General features: G+C 36.8%; 1 protein-coding gene and 1 long non-coding RNA gene across 11 annotated transcripts in view; both read left to right on the forward strand.

Annotated features, from left to right (window-relative positions):
• The window catches only part of ANAPC10 (anaphase promoting complex subunit 10), a 694,704-nt gene that overhangs the window by 264,866 nt on the left and 409,874 nt on the right, over positions 1-19,964 (forward strand). The gene's annotated exons all lie outside the window — the stretch shown is intronic.
• Positions 1-19,964, forward strand: part of LOC141516226 (uncharacterized) — a 100,343-nt gene that overhangs the window by 60,623 nt on the left and 19,756 nt on the right. The gene's annotated exons all lie outside the window — the stretch shown is intronic.

Here is a 19,964-nt window from a genome sequence, read left to right on the forward strand (position 1 = left end):
AATTAAAGGTTCTTAATGAATCTCTATTAATTTATTAAAATTTGAATCAGCTCTCAACTACAGTCTTTGCATTAAGCCATAAGCTTCCAGATCACATCATTGAAATGGGAATGAACATGAATACCTTTTTTATTGTCTATAATATTAGCCTGTTACATGTCTATAAATCACAGTATTCCACAGTTCCTAAAGCATATAAATTGCAATAACCTACTATAGCATATTTCAAGCAAGGAGTTATAAACAAAAAGCAGAATCACACATCATCCATTATATGTAAGACTGTAAAAGAATGTGCACGATTTATGTAAAAATGAGTGATAAACTTTGAGAGCTTTGATTATAAAATGTCAGTCCATGCAATGACCAGTCATAACTTTGGTCATTTCCAGCTTCCTAATTCATCTCTGGCCCCCAGATGGCTCTAGGAGAAAGTGATGCTGGTGATTTAGCTCAGCATCCCCTCACTCAATTCCAATTCATGTGCTTGTCATGGCATCACCTTCCTGATGTCATGGTCTTCTTCAAGAACAAAGGACAAAAACCAAACAATACTGATAATAAAGCATGCTTCCCATTTCTCAACAGAAAACTAGGTGATATATCGGAAAGGTAGGTGAGGGAGGAAAGATTTAGAAGACATCCGTTTTCAGATATGGTCAATGTGTGAATTTGTTTTACTTGATTATACTTTTTAATTACAAGGGAAGTCTTCTATGGGAGTGGAGGAAGGAATGAGAAGAGAGGAGGAAGTTGATGGAGAGAGAAATGGATGGAAAAAGAGAAGAAATGAAAGAAGTATTCATGAAGATTTAAAAATATACCAAGAGAGAAAGAAGTTCATAAATGAATATCAACAAACAAATTATATATAGTGGGAGTTCACTGTTTCATATGCAATCCTCCTTTCTGCTCTTCTTTGTATGTTTAAATGTTTGTTAAGTTCAAATCTAAAAGCAAAAAAGAATGATAACAGATGGATAATCTAAGTGCTGCAATGGTATCACAGAATAGGTTCAAATACCTAAAGAAAAGTATATAATATTTTGGATAAAGACTCTGAAAAATTTAGGGAAGAACATAAGCAAGGATTGCACTGCATGAGAAGGCATCAATAGCATAAGATGACACTACCTTATAGGTTACTCAAGAGATCATCTTGGCAAATCCTCTACTTTCCAAGTAAGGAAACTGAGATCTAAGAATATTAGTATCTAACCTAAGATCAAAAAATAAAATTATTAGATGTATGATTTGATCCAGATCCTCTGATTCCAGAGTCAATTAATTTTCTTTCTACTCCACCATTATCTACAAAAAAAAATAGTTGCCTTCTAAAGTACATAACGGGGAGGAGGACAATTTAAAACTTAAAAATTAATTTAATTTTTAAAAAACTTTTAAAAACCATCCTATTTTTTCAAATGAGGAAGCTGAAGGAAGATGAAAGGATTTGCCCAAGTGAGCTAAGTAGTTAGGAGAACTGTAACCTGAACTCAGGTTCTTGACTCCAAAATCAATGTTCTTTTTATTGTGTCACTCTATTTCAAACAAATTCTGGTGAATCTCTCAGTACTAATTTTGAAAGAACCAAATACAAATGAGAAGAAGATGGAATTTACAATATTATCTCAATTGTTTGGAAAAACCATTGCAAGGCAACGATTCAAGAGGAATTGTGACCTGGAGTTGTAATTACACAAGACAAACATCCTTGACAGAAGGAAAACAAAACCACAAAGTTTATTGACAAGGAAATGTACTGGGAATTTGCTTCCTGAGACTGAACGCAGCCAAGTGTCATGATTTTAATCAATAGTTTATTTCATGTGCTCTGATTTCTCATTGGCTAGATAACAATCAATGCTATCTGTATTTGTTATTTGTATTCACAAGTTTAATTTGATTACAGAACTAAAAAAAATAAGTTTTTTGATGGACGAAGTTTAAAAAAGAATTGTTGATAAATCCAAATGACTGAGATATTGAATAAACATATCAAAAGAAATATACTGTTCTACACATTCATAGGACTTAGAATTGGAAGGGACCTTAGAGGACCTTTAGTCCAAACTACTCATTTTGAACTTTAGGGTCAAGTACCCAATCTTATCCACACTGGTTGTGGCACCCCAAGTAAATCATTTAACCTCTAGGGTGCTCTAGGCAGCTCTTTAAGAACTTTAAGAACTTTGCTACCCTATATTGGTAGAAGGAGTTTCCTCATTCAGAAGTTCCATGTATAAATAAAATCATAGTGTCATCCCTATCCTGAGACAGCTGGTGGGTCAGTGAATGGCCTTGAAGATTTGAGTTTAGCCACCTATTTTCTGGGCAAGTCATTTAATCTCATTTGTCTCAGTGTTCTCAGCTATTAAAAATGAGAATAACAATAGCTCCCATCTCTCAGGATTGTGGTGAGGACTAAATGAGATGATAACTGTTTAAAAAAATGTTTAGCATAGTATCTGACCTAAAGCTGGTGCTATGGAAATTTTCAGAGTAAAAATGAATCCTATAAAGGTGAATTGAAAGTATAAGAGTCATAAGTCACGAAGTCAAGATAAGAACCCAGGGTTGCTGACTTCAAATCTCTCCATATTTCTGATTCCAGTGCTCATTACTTTCTGCTTCTTGCATCTCCCTGAAATGAAATCTTATCTTGAAGATTTGCAGATGATGGACCATGCTATAAAAATTTGATTTGGTCTTTAATATACTTTTGCATTTGCTGTTATCACTGCTAGTCCTAGGTAACTATCCATCTAGTCCTAGGTAACTCACATACTATAAATACCAGAGCTCCTGGAACACAGTGAAGTTCTTAGATTCATATCTCTTCCTTCTGCTAAGAAAGAAGCATGCATTAGTTCCCTAGAGGGTCCTGGTTTTGGGTCTCAGCAGGCTACTTTCTGCTGACTTGTCTTTTTGGAAGCCTTGATTACTCCTCAAGGCTTGCTCACTGCTAGTGGTTTAGGAAAATGGTGCTCAAGGGTAAGTACAGATGTGAGAGATATTCCTCTTATACTTGGTCATTCATTCATCCTCCTCCATCAAGAACCACAACTCCTAAGGCAGTTAACTGGAAATCTAATTACATGTTGTTTCTTCCCCCCAGAAAATCCCATTTGTAGACCCCTTAGCTGTAGTCACATTTCTAATTCACATAATTCACCATTGGCCCCATGAACTACCTAGATGAACAGGTTCATTTTCTTAGCATCTAAATCTTAGCATAGGAAAATGGTTACCGATTTGTATGTGAGTTCTCTTTGTAGGGGTGTCATGGTGTTGTTTTTACCCCACCTCTCTAAAGTTCCTATAATGACTAGCCCACTTCCAACCCTCCTTTACTTGCCTGAAGCACACATCTCTCTGAATATCCAGTCTCTGAGATGACTGTCTTCCAGATATGCCTATTATATATGCATTACTCAAAACTTTCCTAGGATTATAGTAAGATAAAGAAAAGGCTTTAGTAATACTAAATACATCACTTTCTTTTAAAAATATTTTATTGATTTTTTTTGTTTTTAAAAACACTTTAGGAGGTAAAGTTGTGCAGTGAAAAGGATGCTGGCCCTAGAATCAGAGAATGTAGGTATAAGTTCCACCACTGTCTTGTGACCTTATGCATATTTACACTCCTTGTGCCTCAGGTTTCTCTTCTGGAAAAACAAGTATGTGGGACTAGACTCCCTCTGAGGGCTCTCCCAAAGATACTTTATTCTATGAACCTTCCTTTCCTATCACTTTTCTTCTCTTCACTCAAAGAGCCATCCCTTACCAATACTACTTCAAGAACATTGTATTATTGTAACGACTGGAAAAAGTAGAAAAGAGTCAAAAGGACTCACGTTTTCTGTGGACAGAAAGGAATCTAAGTTCAATGCCTTCCAGACCTCTGACAAGTCAGTAAGGGGATGTTACATACTAAAGAACCGAAAAAGATGACATTCAAACGTCTTTTTAAGTTTCTCCAAGGTCTTTCCAGGGGACTTACTTAGACTTGCATCATTAAATTCACTTCAGACTCAGATCAACTTAAAAAATCTCTCCCCCTCATCTGCAATATTTTCATAGCTAATTTGCAACATCTGCCTAAATAAACAAAACAAACTTGAAAAATCAAAACATAAAACCATGAGTCTGGTAGATGTAATAAACAAATCAACCCCAGATGGGGCACATGTGGCTGTGGAACTGCAGTGATTTGATTGCACACAGTTTGACAAAGGCAGCACTATTTAAAGTCCAGTGAAAGCTTCAACATGAAAGTGTTCCTATTATGACTCAAAAAATGGAATCACAAACTCTCCCCTTTGGATGGGATCTTAGAAAACATCAGGTACCAGATCAGTCCCTCTCTAAATGAGAATCCCTTATATAACATGTTCAACAAGCATCCATCAGATTTAGGGGAACTTTCCAAAGCAGACCAAACTGTTTGGAAAATTATGTCTTACCTCAAGACTCAGTTTATCTTGGGGAAGCTAGGTGGCTCAATCGATAGAGCACCAGCCCTGGAGTCAGGATGACCTGAATTCAAATCTGGACTCAAACACTTAATATTTACCTAGCTGTGTGACCTTGGGCAAGCCACTTAACCCCATTGCCTTGCAAAAAAAAAACCCCAAGACTTAGTTTATCTCTTTGTCACTTCAGCCTATTGTTTCCAGTTCTCTCCTCTTGGAGTTGGACATCCATTCAAATACTTTTCCCTACACAATCTTCTCTTCTCTAGGCTAACTGTCCTTCATTCCTGAAAGAGACCCTAATATAGTTATCATCAGCAGGTTCACCCTCTCCTGGATAACTTCCATTTTCTCAGTGTCTTTCTTAAAATGTGATGTTGAGAATTAAACCCAATACCAGATATAATCTGACCATGGCAGGGTACAGAAGACTATCACCTCCCTTGTCTTGAACCTTATGATATTCTTAATGCAGTCTCACATCATATTAGGTTGTTGCTGTTTGTTTTTGTTTTCTTTCCCACAATACTAAAATGTTGATTCACTGAACTTGCAGTACATTAAAACTTCCAGATTTTTTTTCAGATGAACTGTTTTCTAGCCACACCTCCATCTTGCATTATGTTTTCAATTTGGGGTTTCTTTCATGAGGTGATTGCTGGATTCTTTCTATTTTTACTTGAGTCTCTGATTCTAAAAGATTCTTTTATAGATTCTTGAAATATGACATCTGGGCTTTTATTTGGTCATGATTTTCAGGACATCCAATGATTCTTTAATTATTTCTCCTTAACCTGTTTTCTAGTTTTGAATAATAGATACATGAATTATCTCCTATTTTTTAAAACAATATTTTGACTTTGTTCTAATATTTATAGTTGTCTCATGATGTCATTGAATTGTTGACTCCATTCAGTTTTGCCCACTACTTAGTAAGGTTTTCTATCTTGTGTTAGATAATTGTTTTTCTCTCAATTTTTTTCCTCCTAAGCTCTTGTTTTACTCATAATTTCATTTTAATGAGTTTTTAAAAGTCTTGCTTCATTTCCTCCAACCTTTCTTACAGTAATCACTGAACTGACTGAAGCAGCCCAGTGGTTTTGAATTCTTCAAAAAAGGAGAGTCATTTGAAATGCTTATCACCACAATGGTTTATTAAACTTTCAGGGAAAGTTAAAGGACTGGGCAGACCTGTCCAGTGGGATTCACACACACACACACACACACACACACACACGCACACGCACACGCACACGCACATGCACACGCACACATGCACGCACGCACACTTGCTTATACTAGCAGTAATCAAGGGAAGGGGTCATGATAGTGGTCCCTGTTGGAGGACAGAGAGAACTCATTCTCACCAAGACACAAGAAGTATTGTGAGTGTTGGTCCATTGTTGGGTTGAAAGCGGCACTTGGATTTTGGAGCCTGGGTATTTTATTCTCTCACAAGGGTTTATCCTTTCTTTTTTTTTCTTTTTCTTTTTCTTTTTTTTTTTTTACAAGGCCATGGGGGTTAAGTGGCTTGCCCAAGGCCACACAGCTAGGCAATTATTAAGTATCTGAGGCCAGATTTGAACTCAGGTACTCCTGACTCCAGGTCTGGTGCTCTATCCACTATGCCACCTAGCTGCCCCCATAAGGGTTTATCAAGAGAGGGACCAGTCCAGAAGGACTACCCCATAACTCTAGCTGGTGGGTTTTTGGAATGATGCCATTGTTCCCTCTTGCAGGCTGTTGCACTGAGGACAGTGTTCTCACCAGGGCTATCATGCCTGAGCTCGTTGCCCAATCAATTATGCTCATGCCATCTTCTGTGTTTTAGGATATATTTATAATTGTGGAGTATTTATCTGTATTTATCTCTTGATTTTCTCTAAACACATTTTTTCATTGCTGGGTTTTTATTTGTTATTATCTGCAGCCTCAGTTTCTCTTTTGGGACTGTGTACCAGAATCAGGATAGTCCTACTCCCATTCTCTCGGATTAGGCAATCAGATCTGGTTTGATCTTATTCCTGATTTCTGCCACTAGCTTCCTCTTCTCTTTGTGTTTCTGTGCTTTAATGAACTGCTAGGGTTTAGCTCCTGACTAGTACATTTTCAGTAAGAGTTTCTAAGGCCTCAAGCCCCCATGGAGCATCTCTGGCTAGACCCTCAAACTTGCCCACTTGAAGAGCTGTGGGGTTTCTAGGAGCATCCTTGGTCAAAGTTGTATTGCTTTCAGGACCCATGGGGGGTGTCCAAGTCATATTAGTGGGGCTTTCCAGGGCTCCAGGTCAGAGTACTCAAAAGTACTGGGTCAAAGTACCCAATTATTGCTGGTACAGCTCAAACTTATTTTTTCTGAGCTTGTACTTAATAAGATTCTCTCTCTGTCTCTGTCTCTGTCTCTGTCTCTGTCTCTGTCTCTGTCTCTGTCTCTGTCTCTCTCTCTCTCTCTCTCTCTCTCCCTCTCTCTCTCTCTCTCGATTTCTGGGAATCGTTTTGTACAGTCCTGGTTTGGATAGAGAGCTTAGTGTAGTTTCCCTTTTCATTCTTGATCATTATTCAATCTTGTGCCCTTCTTTGATCTTGTTGGACTCTATATGGAAGAATTGGATTCTTCTAAGACTATTCATGTCACCATAATAACTCTAACATGCCCCCATTATGCATTATTAAGTAGACTTTTCAAATCCAATAGTATGACTCTGAGATGACCACTGTTTCCCTGAAGTAGTTTCTTTCCTCCCATCAAACATGGGTTGACTCCACCTTAAAAAAAGACAAATTTTCCCCATGGGTGCTGATTGGCCTAGGCTTCCCTGACCCTGTTCCTGGTTCACAGGGAGTCTTGGTCCCCTCACTCGGTAGATTTCTGAAGAGCACACAAGTCACCATGAACTTCATCATATCCTGCCCTTGTGCCTAGACAATTTTCCATATGGATATGAGGGAGAGTCACTTCTCAAGTCCACTTTAGTCTAAATTTCATAGTCCAACACCACTTCTTGGGTTTCCATAGTGTTTACCTTTACTGAGTAAGGGCAAGGTCAAAGTAAATCATTTGTTAACTGTTTAATGATTTGTAAGTACCTCATTTCATTCCAATATGAAACCTGAACTAAGAGAACATTGGTATTAGGGATATGCCTCTGGAAAAAAAAAACACCATGATATTTATCTATTACATTTCATTTTCTGAGATTTGGTCCAATAGGCTAGAATATAGCCTATCAAGATTTTTTTTGGGGGGGTTTGTTTGCTTTTTTGGTTTTTATAAGGCAATGTGGTTAAGTGACTTGCCCAAGGTCACACAGCTAGGTAGTTATTAAGTGACTGAGGTCACATTTGAACTCAGATACTCCTGACTCCAGGGCCGGCGCTCTATCCACTGTGCCACCTAGCTGCCTCCTAAGATATTTTTGAATATTGACTATGTCTTACAATATATTAGAAATACTTTATAACAATATGTCCTATAAATATTTCATAAGAGTGCTATCCATACCTTTATCCAAGTCATGGATGAAAATGTTAAACATCACAGAATCAAGCATGGTTTTCTGGGCCACTTCAGTGGATACCACCTTCTTGTTTGGTTTAGAACAATTGTGATTTTGGGCCTAGTAATTTGATAAAATTCTAATTCACCTGACCATTCAATCTACTAAAATCTCATCCACAAAGACAGCAGGAAAGATTTTGTCAAATTTTTTTTGCTAAAATATGGCTAATCTATATCTTTAGCTTCCCCTTTATCTACCAGTCTAAAAGCTCTGTCAAAAAAAAATAGACATGAGGTAAGCCTATCACCATCTGTTTTTGATGAAGCCATGGTGGCTTTTTGTGATCCCTGCTGCCTTTTCTAAGTGTCTACTAACCTCTTAAATAATTCATCTTGCACCAGCTCTGGAGTCAGGAGGACCTGAGCTCAAATCCAGCTTCAGACACTTAATAATTACCTAGCTGGGTGACCTTGGGCAAGTCACTTAACCCCATTGCCTTACAAAAAAAATTCATCTTCATATTTTGAGAGGAACCAAAGTCAATCTCACCAACCTAAACTTCATGGATACCACTGTGCTTTTTTCTTTCTTCCTTTATTCTTTAAATTGAGGAGAAAATTTAAAAAATAACTAAAAAATTAAAAATTAATTTTAAAAAATTGAGACACTTGTCTTCTTCAAGTCCTATGGACTTCCATTGTCCCTCATCTTTTAGCTATCACTGGAAGAGGCTCTGCAACCACATATGCCAGTTTTTTGAATACTCCAGACTACAGTTCATCTGGACCCTGGTACCTTGAACTCATCAAGGGCAAACAGTTGCTTTCTTACTATTTCTTTTCCAGACAAAAGATAACTTCCTAGGATGTGAAAAGGAAAATGAATGTGCCTTCTCCTTATTGCCAGTTTTCATCACACTCCAAAAAGAATTCATATATTTCCTTTGTTCTTCTGTTTCCAATATAGCTAAAAAACAAACCAAAGCAAAAACATTTTTTATCTTTTGCATTTCTTTCCAGTCTTAGTTTACTCTGAGCTTTAACAGTCCTGACACTGTTCTTCCAAGGCATTGCCACACTACTGTATTCATCATCCATTTCCTTCCTTTACTTCCATCTGCTGTGCTTATCTTTTAAAAATCAAAGTTAATTGATTAGTTTCCTTTGCATTCATTTTAAGTCTTTTAGCTGACTTCCCCCTTTCCTTCTCATTATAATTCTCTTCTTTTGTGACCTCAGAATTAAATTCTTGAGATCTTTCCATCTTGCTTACAATAACTTGTCACATAAAAATTTAGTTCTATAATACTATCTACCCTTTCTCTATCCCTTCAAAATCTGCTATTTTTTTTTTTGTTGCAAGGAAATGGGATTAATTGACTTGCCCAAGGTCTCACAGTTAGTAATTATTTAGTATCTGAGACTGGATTTGAACTTAGGTGCTTCTGACTTGAGGGCCAGTGCTTTATCCACTGCATCACCTAGCTCCCTGAAATCTGCTATTCTTTTTTTTTTAGGTTTTTGCAAGGCAAATGGGGTTAAGTGGCTTGCCCAAGGCCACACAGCTAGGTAATTATTAAATGTCTGAGACCGGATTTGAACCCAGGTACTCCTGACTCCAAGGCTGGTGCTTTATCCACTATGCCACCTAGCCATCCTTATAATCTGCTATTGTTAAAGCTGAATTTCATGGCAGGTCTCTCTCTCTCTCTCTCTCTCTCTCTCTCTCTCTCTCTCTCTCTCTGTCCCCAAATTCTGAGATGAAGAGGTCTCTGCAAAGTTCCCCTCATTCCTCCAGCAACTGGTTCCCCTTTGTTGAAAAGGAGAGATGGTTTTCCTTACACAGTGAAAAGAATCAGTTTTTTTTCTTCGATCATTACATTGTAGAAATGAGATAAAGACACCGGTCTCAGTCTGAACCTAGGTGCCAGTGGTCCACTAACTTCTGACTAAGAGAGGTTGAATTATGCACTGATGCATTGATTGACTCAGGGATCAGGAGATCACTGTGGTCATGCACCCCTCACATAGGAAGGCATGGTTATAATTCCCATCTTCCCTTAAGAATTTCAACTTATCATTAGTTTCTTTAGATAGCTTAAGATTTTTCTTCAAACACTAATTAGAAAGAGATTGCAATGTAATTTTAGACTCTCAAATTGACATGTCAACTAAGAGCACAAGAAGATCAAGACCCGTGCCTAAACTCTCTTTATAGTGGCAAAGAACTGGAAATTGCAGGGATGCCCATCAATTGGGGAATGGTTGAACAAGTGGTATATGATAGTGATAGAATACTGCTGTGCTCTAAGAAACATGATATCAGTGATTTTAGAAAAACATGGAAAGACTTGCATGGAATAATGAAGGGTGAAGTTAGTTAGAGTCAAGAGAACATTGTATATAGTAATAGAAATATTGCTTTAAGAATGTCTTGAGTGAATCTTATTTTGACTATAATAAAATGCCCAAATCATAGGAAGAAACACGCTATCTGCATCTGGAGAAAGAACTGAAAAAAATTGTGGGATAATTTTGCATTTTTAAATATATCCATATTTGTATATATGTTTTTATGTACATGTATATACAAACACACACACACACATATATACATATATATATGTGTGTATATATATATATATATATATATATATATATATATATATATATACACACACCTATTCATGTCTTAATGGTAGCCATCTCAAGGGCATGGGAAGAGAGGGAAGGAAAAAAAGAAAAAAGAAACTTACATGATAATTTTACTATATATTTCAAAAGAATAGCAAGTTATACATAATAAATTTGTGGTTTCATATGCCATAATTTTATTATACTATGTTATGGAAATGTTTGTTTTATTCTATAAATTAATAAAAAAGAACCCATGCCTACCCTAGTGATATCCAGTTCCTGGTTATATATGGATGGAGTACACTCTGCGCTCTGCATTTAGCTATGTGTTTAGTCATGGTTAAGCAAAACTCTAGAAACCTGGGGGAGTTTTCTTTTCTCCTTCTTTACTATATTGTATCATCAATAACTCCAGGCATTTAAAGACTTGAACTCAGGAGTAATAATGACATTTTCCTTAGACTTAATTGACAACACAAAAGTAGATTACAAATGAAATTCTTTGAAGTCTTCTACTTTATAACTTTGGAGGGGATAGTATGTGGGATCTGGTGTGATTTCATTGGTATGAGGAATTGCCTGGTGTGGAAATTCCCTTCCCTGCCCCTTGCAGATGGGCAGTTTGTAGGAGGTAGCCTGTAGCCTTGAGAGATTACATCACTAGGCCATGGTCGCTTGCAGTTAGTTCATGAAAGAAACAGCCCTTAAATTCAGGTCTTTCTGATGACAAGAATGATCTTCATTGCTCTTTGTCGTCTCTTGGCTACATAATAATAGTGATACTTTACAGTTTACAATTTTAAGTAGTTTATAATTCACAAAGTACTCTGTCATCCTATTTATTCAGAGATTTCTAAGATTAGAATTCCACATCATGATGTTATATTGCATATTTTTGTTTTCTCTTTTGTGAAATATTCTTATTGGCATATTTTTGCTTTTTCATCAACTTAATGTAGCTAGATATCTCTCTCTACCCCTTTAAACAGTCATCCCTTTTAACAAAGAATAAAAAGGAGAGAAAAGAAAGAGTAATTCAACAAAACTAACCAAAAAAATCACCAAATCCTTCAATGTTCTAAAGAAGGGAGGGAGGCACATTTTCATATCTCTTAGTCATTATCATTTTACAGCATTTAAGTTCAATTTTTTGACCTTTTCATGTATAAAACATTGTTGTCATTAACCTATATTTTTCCATGCTAGAAAAAAGGCAAATATGATTTAAATCATGAAAATTTCAATGAGATATTTTCTACAAGTTGTTTAAGATGATCTCATTTTAGTGCATACCCTTTGATCCAGCAATACCACTACTGGATCTATACCCAGATGAGATTATGTCAGAAAGGGTAAAAAATACCACTTGTACAAAAATATTCATAGCAGCCCTGTTTATGGGTGGCAAAGAATTGGAAATTAAGTGAATGTCCTTCAATTGGGGAATGGCTTAACAAACTGTGGTATGTCTGTCATGGAATACTATTGTTCTCTTAGAAACCAGGAGGGATGAGAATTCAGAAAAGTCAGAAAGAATTTTCATGAACGGATGCTGAGCAAGATGAGCAGAACCAGAAAAACACTGTACATCCTAACAGCAACATGGGGTGATGATCAACCTTGATGGACTTGCTCATTCCTTCAAGTGCAACAATCAGGAACAATTTTGGGCTATCTGCAATGGAGAATACCATCTGTATCCAGAGAAAGAATTGTGGAGTTTGAACAAAGACCAAAGACTATTACCTTCAATTTAGGGAAAAAACCCTATTATCTTATTATATAATTTTGCTATCTCTTATACTTTATTTTTCTTCCTTAAGGATATGATTTCTCTCTCATCACATTCAACTGAGATCAATGTATACCATGGAAACAATGTAAAGACTAACAGAATGCCTTCTGTAGGGGGTAGGGGAGGGAAGCAAGAATGGGAAAAAAAACTGTAAAACTCAAAATAAATAAAATCTTTCCAAAAAAGAAAAAAAAAGATGATCTCATTTCAGCCAATTAAAAGGAATTGATATCCATATGAACTAGGAATACGGAAAACCCACTGGCAATCAGCCTCCCAAATGTTCCAAAAACAGACACACACACACACACACACACATGATACACACACATGAATGCACACATGCATGCACACAACTGTCTTAAGAGTCAATCAGGAACCAGAGATAGAAGGTTGTTGATGCTAGAAGACTCTTAGATGTATCTAGGAAAGATTAACATCTGCTACTATGGAACAATATTTGTGGAAATGCCTGTGAAGCATTGTTGTATGTCACATTTTTTCCCTCAACACAAATATGAATATATTTCATCCCATTCTGATTTGATCCACAGTCAGAGAGCCAGCAAGATCATATCTTTTATGTCTGTTAGTTTTTTCTTTAGTCAATGAGCTATTTGTACAGAAAAGGAAGAGTTCAACATCCCATTGACCATGAAGATTCAAATGCCTCTGTAGTAGATTTTGATGAGATTCCTATTAAGTCTTACTTGTTTTACATAGAAGCAAGATAAAAAGGTACCTGGATTATCGATGGTATGGTAAATATTTAACCACATGGAGAACAAAATTGTAAAAATAGAGGAGAGAGAAAATCTAGAGACATGGTGAAGAATTTCAGGTAGGCCATGTTTTTGATAATTCCTCAAGTAATTATCCTTCTGATTCCAGGTTGACGTAGTATCCAACATTTGGAGAATGAAAGAAATCTTTAGCCAGAAGGGTTGTTACTTTTCTGACATGGAAAGATTTTCACTCTTCCCTTAAACTGCTGCTATTGGAACCAGGAATGCACCTCTCAGGGACCAAGAGAGGGATAGGGCATCATATTGACTATCACTGCATATAATTTTCATCATGGATTCTTTGTTAATTTTATTTTATTTATTTAAGTCAATGGGGTTAAGTGACTTGCCCAAGATCACATAGCTAGGTAATTATTCATTATTAGTCTGGATTTGAACTCAGGTGCTCCTGACTCCAGGGCCAGTGTTCTATCTACTAGGTCACCTAGCTGCCCCCCATTATGGATTCTTAATTGCTAATGTTCCTATATCTTTTGTTCTTAGAAAAGGTATAATTAGTACTGTTGTAATCCAAATGGTCATCCACACCAAATCAGGACCCTGAGGTCCCACAACCTTAATAAAAGTTTTTTGGACATTTTGGCATTTTTTTAAAAAATATGGAATGAAAAACTCTTCTAAAATCAAAAACAGACAAGTTCTCAATAATTCTGTTTTTAAGATGAATCAAGACCAAAACATAGGGATCTTAAAGTGATTCTGTGGACCCCTGAGGTATAATTTCCTAATAGTATTTGTTCTTTTGGGGGGGCAGGAGGGGAGGAATATAAAACTTGGAGTGATTCCTAGAATGAACTTGAATTTTAGGGCAAGTAGACTGAATAAAATCTCACATAATTTTCTTAATGCATAAGGAGCCCATACCCCTAAACAAAGTTCTGAGTTTTTATGGAACAGTTGCAAATTTGGGGGGATTCCTTCTTTATATATTTTTGAGACATGCCCCAAATCCGTGTTTCACCCTTGGGAATATTAGAATTTGGCTCATTTAACCCCACCTTGAGTTTTCTCTGGAAATATCAAATTTAATTTGGGACTAGGTTACCACAAAAAGGTAATAAGGCACTCAATTTTCAGGCAAGAAACAGGATCTGCTAGGTGGCACAGTGGATAGAGCACAAGCACTGCAGTCAGGAGGACCTGAATTACCTAGCTGTGTGATCTTCGGCAAGTCATTTAACCTCATTACCTTAATAAATAATTTTTTAAAAGGAACCAAAGATAGAAATACATTGAGTAAAGGTCATATTTTATTTTGCCTAACATGATGTTCAATACACACAACACCCCCCCCCAATAAGTCAAGGTAACTCTGTTTTCTGGTGATCCTCCAGCTTCTCAGGGATATAGATGAACTTCCAGACTTGAGCAAGACTGGTTGAGGTTTTCTTGAATATGGAAAGAACTTGGGGTCTCGTTGGTCATCAGTTGGTAATAGTTTACTTGACTTGTGGAATCAGTGAAGAACATGATGCAAGTTTTTTTCTGCCACAGGATGTTTCTCTAACTTGAGACTTTCTTTGGTCTGGGAAGTCTTCCTCTCAATCTAGAAATTTGACTTAGAACTCCTGTCCTGGATGATGGTTCCTCCTCTTGGTGTCCCTTTGTAACTCTGCCAATGCTAAATCTGAGACCAAGAGGCTGGGATGCAGAAGTGTGGATTAGGTTCAACCTTACTTGGGGACCTGAGTCCACTCTCTGTGTTTAAACTCTACTCTACCTATCCTTCTTCAGCAGTTCTCCAACTCTATTTCTTCTCTTTTTTAAGACTAGGTGTATGTGTAAGGGTCCTAATTTCATTAGCAAAAGATTGTTAACAAAAGTTCTTGGGAATTTCTTCAAAGTAGGGCTAATTTGCGATATATGGGACAAGCCAGGAACTATCACCAAATGTCAGAAAAAGTCTCAAACACAGTGTCACTGGAAATACTTAACTCTTATTACCCAGAGACATTTTTAAAGTCAGACACAATCACTAAACTAAATTTCAGTTGCAAAGTCATAATTACAAACTTCAAAACCATAAATTGTTCATGACTCAAAAATACAGGTTACAGATTTATAACAATAACTTAATTCATACAAATGGATGATAAAGGACAATATTGCCCCCCCAAATGTAAACATCTTGTACTCTTTGTCAGACCTCTCTTTTTGATACAAATAAATTAACCCATATTCAACTCAAGTGAATGACTATCAAGCATCAAAAAAAAGGTTAAATTATTTTTCTAGCAAACAATTTACAGAAAGGAAGATCAATCAAAACATTATTGCCATTAACATTGTGAACTCTGAACACAGAGTTAACCTTGGCTGAGCATCTCTTGAACAACATTCTCTCAACATCAATCCTGCCCTCACCCCCTCCCAACTTTTCTGAGCTTTTAACACTCCCTATTCTGGTGGTGTTGGAGTTGATGATGGTTGGAGTCAAAATGAAGGTGAAATCTAAGAGTCTGAACTTGCTTTCATGAAAAGGTCAAATAAAAGTTTGTATAAAGTGATTCATTTCTTAATGGTACCATTTTAAGAGAGTTAACCATTTAGAATTCTACTCTCACAGTTATTAATATTTGAATTTAAATGCAACTGTTTTACTCATGAAGTTTCTCCTTCCTTCTTGCTTGGGTTTGGGTTTTTTTTTTTTTGGACATAAGAAACTCATTTAGTAAAAGTGACCCTTAAACATACAAAGCACAATTGATTTCATCCAAGGAGAATTTTCTACACATGTTCATAACAGTTGTCATTTGTTTATACTAAATATAAACAAACACCCTCCATTATTGGCACATTAAGCAACCATTACCATATGTCTGACATCACTGTAGGGAGAGGGTGAATTTTAAAACACAAACAATTTCATGCATTAAATACCTTTTGGATGGGGTGGGGTCCTGAGGAGGGAATTCAAGGGATATCCTTAGGCAGAAACTTCCAACACAAAAATTTTAATACAAATTAAGAGGTAAAACTTGAAAATTCCCCACTAATGATGTACTACATATATTTTTTCCCTTACTGTGGTCAAAAGAAGTCTGATTTTTTTAAGGTTCAGTTACATGTAATAGAAACACACATGTGCCACTTCACTTACAATGATGTTCTTATAGGAACAAATGCAGCATATATTTTCAAAAACCATACTTGTTGGTGTACATAGAAAGGAGAGCAACATATTCACTAATAGATTTTTTCAGAATAGCATATATTATATCCTCTGAGGCAGACTTGTATGACCATAACTCATATTCATTGTATATAGTACTATAAGGTTGATAAAGTGCTCTCTTTTTAGGTAGATAAGCTTAATTATTCTCATTTTACAGATGAAGAAACCAAAGCTTAGAGGGGAAAAGTGACTTACCCAGGATCATTCAGATAGCATTACTAACAAGAACTGAATTCAGATCCCCAAGAATACAAGTCCCCATGCTCTTACAACCATATTCATAAACTCTAAGTCAAAATATGATACTTGGAGTCAGAGTTGAGGCCTGTCCTAGAATCTTGGGCAAATACTTTCTCTCAAGCTCAATTTCCTTATTTGTAAAGATTGGATAATCATGTTTGCTCTAGTCTCTCACTTGGATTTTTTTGTTAATTTTGTTAAATTTTGTCTATAAAGCATTTTATAAGTCCCAAAGTCTCCATAAGTGTCACCTGATAGGATTACTTCATAAGATGATCAGCAATATTTTCATTTTTTAAAATTAAATTTTATGTTTTTATATTTAATTTAAGCAATCCCTTCAAAAGGAACGATGGAAGGAAGAGAAGAAAAAAGGAAGGAAGGAAGGAAGGAAGGAAGGAAGGAAGGAAGGAAGGAAGGAAGGAAGGAAGGAAGGAAGGAAGGAAGGAAGGAAGGAATGGAAGGAGGAAGGGAGGGAGGAAGGGAGGGAGGAAGGGAGGAAGGGAGGGCGGAAGGAAAGAACTTCTATATACCAGGTCTTATAAGCTTTGGGGACTTTTATCCCATTCTTGTGGATAGAGTGGCTAGACCTAGAGGCAAGAAACTTCAACTTCAAATCCAGCTTCAGACATTCACCAAGTATAATCCTGGGCAAATTACTGAACCCTGTTTGCCTCAGTTTCCTCATCTATAAAATGAGCTGAAAAAGGAAATGGCAATTCTCCAGTACCAAAAAAAAGAACAACACGACACAAATAGGGTCATAAAGAGTTAGATGTGACTAAAATGACTCAACAGTGCAACAGCAACAAAATACTTCTTTCACAAAGTGCTCCTAAAAGCAAGTCTTCCTACATTTTCCCCTCTGAGTTCTATACTTTCGAGGGGTAATGTGGGGAGTTTTCTTTAATGCTTAATTGGTTTAAATTCCTCTTTCAATATACTCTCCTCAACATCAGTTACCAAGAATTAGTGCCCTAAAATCATTTAACCATTTAACTTTTTTTAAAGATTTTATTTATTTTGAGTTTTACAATTTTTCTCCTAATCTTACTTCCCTCCCCCCACAGAAGGCAATTTGTTGGTCTTTACATTGTTTCCATGGTATACATTGATCCAAATTGAGTGTGATGAAAGAGAAATCCTATCCTTAAGGAAGAAACATAAAGTATAAGAGATAGCAAGATCAGACAATAAGATATCAGTTTTTTTTTTTTTTTAATTAAAGTTAATAGTCCTTGGTCTTTGTTCAAACTCCACAGTTCTTTCTCTGGATATAGATGGTATTCTCCATTGCAGACAGCCCCAAATTGTCCCTGATTGTTGCACTGATAGAATGAGCAAGTCCATCAAGGTTGATCATCACTCCATGTTGCTGTTAGAGTGTACAGTGTTTTTCTGGTTCTGCTCATCTCATTCAGCATCAGTTCATGCAAATTCCTCCAAGCTTCCCTGAATTCCCATCCCTCCTTAACCATTTAACTTTTGCAAAAGAATATTTATTGAAAAAATATAGCATGAATAGTATTCATAGATCTACCTGACTTTTTACCTGAGGACACATTCTCCCCTATACCACTTTAGTCCCTGAGTAGGTGGTTAGAGTACCAGTCCTGGAGTCTGGAACACCTAATTTCAAATCTGGCCTCAGACCCTTGACATTTACTAGTTGTGTGACCTTGGACTAGTCACTTAACCCTGGTTGCCTCTTATCCTGGGTCATCTCCAGTAGTCCTGATTCCAGATGGTTCCAGAAGAGAAAGTAAGACTGGTGACTTAGCACAGCCCCCCTCACTCAAATTCAATTCATGTGCATGTCATGGCATCACTTCCCTGATATCATGGTCTTCTTTGAGAATGAAGGATAAACATCACCATCACTCCCTAAGAAGAATGGGCTCAATCTTGAAGTATTTGCCCCAAAGCATTTGCCTCCACCAAGTTCACTTTCACATGTGCCATGGTCATTGTACATAGTCAATGTCTTACTTGTAAATCCCATCATTTTGGCTTCAGAGCCAGTATATGCTTGGTTGGGTCCTCTGGGCTGATGAATTCTTCTGTCTTATAAACTAGCATGGATTTCACCTCCATAATCTCTTGTGACTCTTCTAACCTTTCACATTTGACAGGGTCACAGCTAAATCCATGTCATCTCTTTTACCTAAGGCAGGAAAGAATAGACACTGCAGAAACAGTAAAAAACTTCAAGGTAATATGCCTATGGCTTACTGCTGGCTCCAGGTAAGAGAGGACCTGAGGAACCTTCCCCATCTGGAGTTTCACAGCAGTTTATCTTCTTTTCTGGATCCCAGGGAAGGAAAGGGGTTGTGTTGACTTGTTAGGAATCTTTTGCCTGTACTCCTAGCTCCAATTTAGCTGCCAAGCAAAAGTTTGTTTCATTAGCAAATGATTAGTCATGCATTCAAGGGTATATCTAGTCTCCTTCATTTCACATCACCATGAGCTCCCAGAAATAAATCCACCAAAGGTATGTGCTCTCAGAATTGATCTCTTATTAACCAATGCCCTGTTAATATTTTGTTGAGTTTGTTGTAGTTGTTTCAGTGGGGGTCCAACTCTTTGTAACACCATTTGGGATTTCTTTGGCAAAGATAATGGAGTGGCTTGCCACTTCCTTCTCTAGTTCATTTTACAGATGAGAAAACTGAGACAAACAGAGCTAGGAAGTATCTGAGATCAGATTTGAAGTCAGGTCTTCCTGTCTCCAGGCCTGGCACTTCATCTATAGCTCTCCTTGATACACAGAAGAGGAAAAAGAGAGCATTATTTGTGAAACCATGAATCTTTATCATGAGTGTCAGCAGTGCTTTTAGAAATTGATACAAGTGATTTAACAAAGCTGATGATATTAATGGAAATTTGATTCAACTGCACTTCACACAATTTAAATGAATGAAATCATTTTATCTTTATAATAACAACTCACATTTCTATAGCACTTTAGGCTTTCAAGAATTCTCACCCATTAACAGCTCTGGTAGGTCAACAATGCAGGCATCATTATCCCCTTTTTACAGATGAGAAAATTGAGGTTAAGCAGAAGGGCCATCACCAAGGTCACTCTAAGTGTGCATATAGCAGAAGGTGGGGATGCCCATTTGAGCCCTAATGTTTAAAAAAATCAATGTTTTCATAGCTCTCTGAAAGTCTATTCTAAAATATATACTAAATATTCACTATACATAAGCAATCAGGGAATCATTGTGTTGTTGTTCAGCCATTTTCTTCAGTCATGTTCAAATCTTTGGGACCCCATTTGGGGTTTTCTTGGTAAAGATAATGGAGAGGTTTTCCATTTTCTTCTCCAGCTTATTTT

Source organism: Macrotis lagotis, chromosome 3 (genome assembly GCF_037893015.1).
Source record: "Macrotis lagotis isolate mMagLag1 chromosome 3, bilby.v1.9.chrom.fasta, whole genome shotgun sequence".
Classification (NCBI taxonomy): domain Eukaryota; kingdom Metazoa; phylum Chordata; class Mammalia; order Peramelemorphia; family Peramelidae; genus Macrotis; species Macrotis lagotis.